Consider the following 7,162-nt stretch of genomic DNA (forward strand, 5'->3'; position numbering starts at 1 on the left):
CAGAGCAATGTCTATAGTTGGGCAATAAATACACATAAAGGCTTACTATTTTGCCAAGGAGCTAGAAATATCCTTCAGGCCAACTCAAAGCCACTTCTTTCTAATTTGAGACTCCAGTGCAAACTGAAATTTTCTCTCACACAGATGCACCATTTGTTTTTCTGAACCTCAAAATAGGCTTTCAGACACTTGGTGCTGAGCAGGAGCTGAGCCAAAGACCACGAACCATCTCAGGTTTCCCCTGATGGTAAACACCCGGGGAAGCACCAGACAGCCCTGCATTCATGTGCTGGTGGGGTATTCAGAATATTCTTCACAGCTCTTTTCAAGTGCTTCCCCAGACACCCTTCTGTCTGTTTTACTATATTCCAATCAAAAAACAAGCCTGTCATTTAAATCTTTGAACAACATACTAGGGAATGGCAGCCAAATCAAAAGCTTACTTATAGAGGACAACCCTCTATTACGGGGCACTGTGTCCCCCATCTGCCAGCCGGGTAGAGAGGCAGGAGATCCGTGCTGCCTGCTGGGGGCTAAGATGCATGATCTTGCCAAGAAAGCACCCCAGCTTGCCAAGAGCACGGGCTAGTACCCGCTACTACTTTCTCATGTGGGTGCAAATGACACTGCAAGCCAAAAAATGGGCAGGATCAAAAACGACCGTAAAGCCCTGGTGAGGCAGGTGGAAAATATCAGTGCCCAAGTCCTCTTCCTGTGGTGATGCGATACCTTTACTGTATTTTTATGTAAGTTTTCTGTACCCCAATGGTTCATCCCTACCTTCCCCACTCCTATTCCCAGCTGGTTTGCCCCACACCCAAGCCGCTCCCCCGGTGCTCCCTACATGGTTGTTCTCCTCCCCTTGTTCTAGCTCTTTCCCTATCAATCACCCAAACCCCTCCTGTTGTTCCCGAAGGTCCAGTGTCCATCATCTGAAACCTCCCAGTTTACCCTTATATGGTCCCCATCAATCCCCCGAGACCCTACCCCTCTAGATACCTCCCTCCCCCTTTGGAAATCCCCTAAACCTCTACGTTCCATTGGGGCATGTGATCCCTTTCCCTCCTCCCCTTGAGGCTATTGGCCCAAGGAAATGTCTATCCTCGTCCATATCCCTCCCTCAGAGATTTCTATTGGTCCCCAGTTAAGCCATCCCCATTGTAACACCTCCCTTTATAAGAGGTTCCCTGGAGCTGCTCAAGGCTTGTCTCCTCGGAGTTGCCTCCAGTAAACTTGGGTTATTCCGTGTGGAAGTCTCCTTGCTACTTTTTATCCTCTCCCTCGTCGGGACTGCTGACAGCCGCTGTGCCTGGAGCTTCAGCTCCCCTGGGCAGAGCTGAGCTCCTGAGGAGCAGCTTTAAAGCCAAGAGCCTCCAGCTGCTGCCCACTCCTGTCGCACACTGCAGGGGCTAGCCTGGACAGTGGTCAGTGGCGGTCATAGTACCTGCTACTACTTTCTCATGTGGGTGTAAATGACACTGCAAGCCAAAAAAATGAAAAACGACCATAAAGCCCTGGTGAGGCAGGTGGAAAATATCAGTGCCCAAGTCCTCTTCCCATCTATATTATCAGCTGGAGAAATAGAGGCAGCTAGAAGCAGACACATAGTGCAGATAAAGATTTGGCTTCATGACATTGGCTTTTATGACAATGGGCTGTGCTTTAAAGATGGTAACCTATTAAGGAGGAATGGGTGCCACCTGTCTAAAAAAGACAAGAGAAGCCTGAGCATCAGGTTGGCCAGTTTGGTGAGACGGGCTTTAAACAGAAGGACTGGGGGGAGGGGATGTGTTGTGTTCAAAGTGGCAATGCTCCTGCCACTGCTTCCTCCTGGGGTGTTGGTCATGTCAACCAGTGCAGCAACAGATGTCCCTTGGCTGCCTCTCAGGATGAGAATCATAGGGCTAACCGCGTCAAGGGTGTGTATGGCTATGGTAAATCCTCTTACGCCCCTTCCATGGAACCTTGATGCTTGACGAATTCTCTGAAATGCCTGTACACAAATGCACACAGCATGGGGAATAAAAAAGAACTAGAACCTTGTGTGTGGTCACAGGGCTGTGATCTCACTGCTCACATGACTGGGATGTTGTCATGGATGGCTGTGTACTTTACAGAAAGGACAGGTCAGCGAGGCAATGTGGTGGCACTGCACTTTAAGTGAGAGAGCACTGGGAATGTATCGAGCTCTGTCCAGGGGCAGATGAACGAGTTAAGAGATTACGGCTAAGAATTAAGGGACAGGATAATATGGGTGACACTGGTTTGGGTGTTTGCTGCAGGCCACCTGATCAGGAAAAGGAAGTTGATGAGGCTCTCTGTGGACAGCTGGAAGCAGCCTCAGGGTCACAGACCCTGCTTATCCTGTGGAAATTCAACTACGCTGATACTGTGGGAGGGACAATATGGCTCAGCACACCCAGTCCAGGAAGTTGATCATTGATGGTAACTTTTTGATGGAAGTGGAGGAGGAGCCAACAAGGAAAGGGGTTGCTGGACCTTTTACTAACAATCCGGAGAGACTGGCCAAAGATAAGAAGGCTGGGTGCAGTCTTGGCTGTAGTGACCATGAGATGGTGGAACTCAGGATCCTATGTGGAGGAAGAAAAGCATCAAGGACTAGAACCCAGAGCTTCCAGAGAGCTAACTTCAGCCTCTTCAAAAAGGAGCATGGGTTGGGGGCTCTATAAGATAAGGGGGTTCAAGAGAGCTGGTCAACATTCAAGCATAATTTCCTCCAAGCTCAAGACCAGTGTATCCCCATGATAAAGAATTCAAGCAAAGTGGGCAAGAGACCTGAATGGATGAGCAGGAAGCTTCTAGTAAAACCTCAAACAATTTATGGGATGTGGAAAAAGGGACAGGCCACACAGGAGAACTACAGGAACATCATCAGAGTATGCAGGGATGCAACAAGGAAAGCCAAGGTCCACTTGGAATTGAGTCTGGCAAGGGATATCAAGGACAAGAGGAAGGTTTCTGCAAGTACATCAGGAGCAATAGGAACATTATGGAAAATGTGGGGGTGCTGCTGAACAAGATGGGTGTCCTGGTGACAGAAAATACAAGGATGCCGTCTTTTCCTCAGTCTTTACTGCTTTATTTCTGGCTCTCAGGAACCCCAGACCTCAGGGTTAAGAGAGGAAGGCTGGGAAGAGGAAGCTTTCCCCATGGACAAAGAGGGTTGGGAGCTGAGGGAGCTGGCAGATACCGTTGCTAAGACACTCTCCATCATCTTTGAAAAATCATGGAGAACAGGAGTGGTGCCTAATAACTGGAGGAAGGCCAATGTTACCCCCATCTTCAAAAAGGGAGTACACGGGAAACTGGTAGCCTGTCAGCTTCACCTCCCTCCCTGAAAAAGGGATGGAACAGATCATTCCAGAAATCATCACCAAGCATGTAAAAGAAAAGAAGGTGGTCAAGGGTAGTCAGCTTGGATTCACCAGGGGGAAATCATGCTCGACTAGTCTGATAGCCTTCTGTGATGGCATGGCAAGATGGGCTGATGAGGGGAGAGCAGTGGATGTTGTCTACCTTGGCTTCAAGGCTTTTGACACTGTCTCCCATAACATCCTTGTAGGTAAGTTCAGGAAATGTGCATGAGGGGAATGGACAGTGAACTGGACCAGGGACTGGCTGAATGGCAGAGCTGATGGCCAGCAGAGTTTCTCCTCCAGTTCCAGTTGGAGGCTTGTGATCAGTAGCATTCCGCAGGAGTCAGTACTGGATCCAGCCTTGTTCAACTTATTTATCAATGATCTGGACAAAGAATGCACCCTCAACAAGTTTGCTGATGATATGAAACTGGGGCTGATACATCAGAAGGCTGTTCTCCCATTCAGTAAGTCCTTGGCAGGCTGGAGAATTGGGTGGAGAGAAACCTAGTGAGGTTGAGCAAGGGCAAATGTAGGGTTCTGCAGCTGGGGAGGAATAACACCATGTAGTGGTTTTGGTTCAAAATATTCATTACTTACTTATTTTCCTTCTGTGAGATAAGAATTAGGAGAAAGCAAAGCAGGCACAAATCTTAAACAGTCGCAGTACAATGAAAGAGTTTTATTACTAATAGAATTAAAAGTAAAGAGAAATAACAAGAAATTAAAGCAAATCCCCCTCCCTCCCTTTCCAGCACTTCTCTCCCTTTACCCAGCTCACACAAAGGATAACAGAACATGGGATGTTAGTCAGTGTTCCAGTTCTTGAAAAGTCTCTCTCTTATGCTTAAGGAAAAAAAGGGTTTTCTTCAGCTGCACATGGTTCCTAAACTGCCACCAACAGCAGACCCGCCCGGAAACAATCAATCTGCTGTGTGTAAAACATCTCTTCCATGAAAAAAATCTCACAGTTCCTTCACACTGCAAAACATGGGCCATCACATGGGGTTATTCATCTTTTTAAGGATGAGTTGTTTTGGCCTGCACACAAAGGCATTCTTCGCCACAAGTCTCTAAAAGCTTCTCACTGCTTCTATATAGCCTGGCATCGGCATTCTTCACAATCTTCACAGGCCACACGCAGATTCTCCATCCCCCCTTGTACTTCAAATGGATTAAAGAGACAAACAGTTTGTGGTATTACAGTTTCTTACCACGGCATGCAAGAAGGTTTCTTTTAAGCTGCGCGCCAGAATCGCGGCACCGCCCTCTTTTCTCCCGTCGCCATTTCCAGCTCTGTCCCACGGAACTCACTTCTCTTTCTCTCTGACTCTGAAGCCGCCATGCTGAAGGGTGTTCTTGTTCGGGCTTTACGGTGGGGAAAGCCTCGCTCCCTTTGTGCTGCTGGCTGTGTGGTGTCTTCTTCAGTTCAGCACGAAGTGTGCTGGCTGCAGACAGGAGGCTCTGCTGGCTCCCGTTGACTCCGCCGGCCCCGCGTGGAGAGGAGAGGGACCCGCCGGTCCCCAGAAGCCGCGCTGGATGGGTTTAGCTGTGAGCAGTCCATGGCTGGGTTTAGCTGTGAGCAGTCCATGGCTGGTTTAGCTGTGAGCAGTCCATGGCTGGGTTTAGCTGTGGCAGTCCATGGCTGGTTTAGCTGTGAGCAGTCCATGGCTGGGTTTAGCTGTGAGCAGTCCATGGCTGGTTTAGCTGTGAGCAGTCCATGGCTGGTTTTAGCTGCCTGTGGCTCTGGGACAGTTCCCCTCAGCCACCCAGGGTTCGTGCCGCAGCGTTGGGAAAGGGGGAAAGGGGCAGTGGCCCCGGCCCGGCCCGGCGGGGCCGGGAGGCTCCGGAGCCCCCCGATCTCCCAGCAAGCGAGCTCCGACAAAAAGGAAAATCCCGCCTTTCTGTGCGGTTTAAATATGTAAATTGTGAGAAGCGTCATTAGTCTAAAAGACTATCCATCAACTCAGGTTCAACCCAATACACCCCAGGTACCAGTACAGGTCAAGGGCTGACCTACTGGAGAGCAGCTCTGTGGAGAAGGATCTGGGAATCTTTGTGTCTGACAAGCTGACCATGAGCCAGCAGTGCCCTTGTGGCCTGGAGAGCTAACGGGATCCTGGGCTGCATCTGGAAGAGCAGTGCCAGCAGGTCGATAGGGAGGTGATCCTGCCCCTCTACTCGGCCCTAGTCAGGCCACATCTGGAATGCTGTGTCCAGTTCTAGGCTCCTCAGTACAAGACAAGGAGCTAATGGAGAGGGTGCAGCAGAAGCCACAAAGATGATGAAGGGTCTGGAGCATTTCTCTCACAAGGAGAGACTGCGGGAGCTGGGCCTATTTAGTTCAGAGTAGAGAAGACTGAGAGGGGACCTCATAAATACAAGTATCTCAAATGTGAATGCCAAGAGGATGGTCCCAGACTCTTTTCAGTGGGGCCCTGTGACAGGACAAGGAATAATGGCCATAAAATCAAACAAGAAGTTCCATGTCAACATGAGGAAGAACTTGAGCATGGAAAAGCAGTGGAACAATGCTGCCAAGGGAGGTTGTGGAGTTTCCATCACTGGACACATTTAAAACCCACCTGGATACACTCCCGTTTTCCCTGCCTCTAGGTGAATGTCCTGGTTCTGCCCAGGGCAGAGTTAAGTTCTGCAGCAGCCAGAAGGTGCACAGCCAGGTTATTCTATACCAGCTCACACCCTGCACAGAGGGGCACAGGATTTTTCACCAAGGTGTACAGGGTGTGCCCTCAGGTGGCGCTGGGTTCCATGTGCTGAGCAATCCTATGTCAATTATTCACCTGTCTGGTACACTCTGTTATTAGTATTGCTGTTGTTGTCATTTTCTTATTTCATTGCTGTTTCTAGTAAATTCTCTGTATCTCAACCCGTGATCTTTACCTCTTTGTGCCTCCAGTTCTCCTCTCCATCCTGCAACAGTGGGGAAGGAAGGGAGAAAGCAGCACAAGTACGTGTTTTTCCGTAGGAATACGGTTCCTAAACTGTGACCCTGCCTTGGTAGGAGTGTTGGACTAGATGATCTCCAGAGGTCCCTTCCCACCTTAGCTATTCTGTGATTCTGTGAAAATTCAGCAGAATATTGCTCTTGGTGTCAATACTCCTGCTTTCCCAGGAGTGTCAGCCTGCCTCTCCTAAAGCGTACACGTCCATATATATTGGGTGCTTTAACTGCACTGGCACAGCCCACAGGGGATTCCCTGTGAATACAGCCTCTGTTGCTTGCAGGTGCACACACAGCTGGCCTGAAGGCAGCAGCCACCAGAAGCTGGAACTTTAAAGCGTCCTGCCAACAAAAGCATCAGCAAATGTAAACATTGAATGAAACAAAGGAATGCAGATTCAAGCAGTAGCACCAATTTTCAGAACTGCAGAGTAAAGCAGGTCCACCCAGCCTGAGGTCCTCCAGTAGAGCTGTTCAGGTTGGAGAGCACCATCTGCTTCCTCTGTTACAGAACAGATAGTTTCCCTTGAAAATGCCCAAGAGCCAAGTTCATTCTGGATGCACATTTTCCTTCCCTGACTAGGGAGGGAGGCTCAGGCAGTCAAGTTCCTAACACCAGCATCTTAATTAAATGCCTGGCAATCAGTCCAAACTACTCCTAAAATCACTGGTACTGGTATACGTGCACACTTGAGAACCAAAGCAGTGCTTTCTCCTCACAAGTCACCTATTTTCATGTATAGTATGAAAAATTATTTCAACCAGGGTCCTCCAGAGCTGGGATGTAATAATGTGAAGGACTAAGATATAGTATTTCAGC

Source organism: Coloeus monedula, assembly GCF_965178545.1.
Source record: "Coloeus monedula genome assembly, chromosome: Z".
In the NCBI taxonomy this organism is placed as follows: Eukaryota; Metazoa; Chordata; class Aves; order Passeriformes; family Corvidae; genus Coloeus; species Coloeus monedula.